The 1,634-nt window shown below is 42.1% G+C and overlaps 1 non-coding gene across 1 annotated transcript; it reads left to right on the forward strand.

Moving 5' to 3' along the window:
• Positions 1-1,213: 1,213 nt before the first annotated feature.
• Positions 1,214-1,322, forward strand: LOC136547645 (small nucleolar RNA R71). The gene has a single exon (XR_010781609.1). It is a non-coding gene; the product is annotated as a small nucleolar RNA R71 (small nucleolar RNA).
• The last annotated feature ends 312 nt before the right edge of the window (positions 1,323-1,634 follow it).

The following is a 1,634-nucleotide window of genomic DNA, read 5'->3' on the forward strand; positions in this document are numbered from 1 at the left end:
GTTACCTTGGACATTATGTTGACACCCGATCCAATGTCGCAGAAGGTCTTGTGGAAGATTCTTTGTCCAATGGTACACTCGATCGTCGATACACCTAGGATCATCCTTCTTGGTAAGGAATGGTGAAGCGAACGAGGTGGTCTTACTCTGATCTGAGTGTGTTGATCATGTTGACTAATTCTTCTAGTGACTGCCTAGCCTTGTTCTTCCTTCTTTGCCGGTTGTTCTTCTTCTTAGTCATTGTTGTCTCTTCGAATGGGTATGATGTCTGCTGATGTCCAAGAGATCACAGGATACGATTCTCGAAAGAAAACTTCTCTTTCTTGTCCTTGATTGTGAAGCAGATCTTGGCACTGTCTGCATAGATGATGGCCTTTGTGGTGCTTAGGAAAGGTTGGCCCAAGATGATGGGTGCCCTTTCATCTCCACCTGTTTTGAAAACCACAAAGTCTACGGGAACATATGATTGTCCCACTAGAATAATGGTGTCTTCAAGAACTCCCTTAGGGTAGCAGAGTGACTGATTTCCAAGCTGCAAATGCATATTTATATACAACAAAGGATCTCCTTGGATTTTCTCATAAATTACCTTAGGCATGATGTTGACACTTGCTCCAAAGTCACAGATAGTTTCCTGGAAGATGTGAGGTCCAATGGCGATGGGGATGACAAGTCTCCCTAGATCACTCTTCTTTTTCGGCAAGGTATAATCTATCCACCTTCTCGTCGATGGCTCCATGTAGTAGTAAGCTGCATTGTGAATATTGACAAAATTTGCAGTTTCTAGATCTTTTGGTGGCCCTAGAATCTTACCTTTGTCGAACAGAGGAACAATAGCCGCCAGCTGAGCTATTTGTGATTCTATCATTTTATTAAAGCTATACTAGTTCTTAATGGCAGAAGCAAAGCTATCCATTCAATTACTTATATTTTCTAGAATTTTATCATTGGCAGCTACCTTCTTAGATAATCCTTCCATGAGTCTAGATTGGCTAGCAATTAATTCTCTCAAGGGTGGTTGATTGAAGTTATTATAATTGTTACCTTGGTAGTTACTTTGGTAGTTCGGCCTCTGCTGTTGGTTCCATCCTTGATTTTGTTGAGGACGATAGTAGTTGTTGTTGACAAAGTTCACATCCTCATTTGTTTTAGGGTAGTTGTTCCCTGAATGCCCTACCCATGGTAGAAGGTCTACATGAGTAGCCAATTTTCCATCCCATGATGAGGACATTCTACAATGTAGTCTTGAAAGCATTCCCATGCCTTAGGGATAGATTCATCATGTTGTTGCTGAAAACTTGAAATTCTCTCATGCAGAGCATTGGTCTTGCCCGTGGGAAAGAACTTGGCTAGGAAGATAGTGGAGCAGTTATCCCATGTAGTATTTCTATCTTTGTTGGCGTAGAACCACTGCTTCACCTTCCCTAAAAGTGAGAATGGGAAGAGACGAAGTAGTATGGCGTCCTTGGTTACTCCTTTGATGGTGAAAGTGCTATAGATCTTCAGAAAGTGTTGGAGATGTGCACTCGCATCTTCATGTGCCTTTCCACAAAACTAGCTAGCTTGCACCATGTTGATGAGAGCTGGCTTGAGCTCGAATCCATTGTCTCCAGCATTGACATTAGGTCCAGTAC

This window comes from Miscanthus floridulus, chromosome 3 (genome assembly GCF_019320115.1).
Source record: "Miscanthus floridulus cultivar M001 chromosome 3, ASM1932011v1, whole genome shotgun sequence".
NCBI classification, from domain to species: Eukaryota; Viridiplantae; Streptophyta; class Magnoliopsida; order Poales; family Poaceae; genus Miscanthus; species Miscanthus floridulus.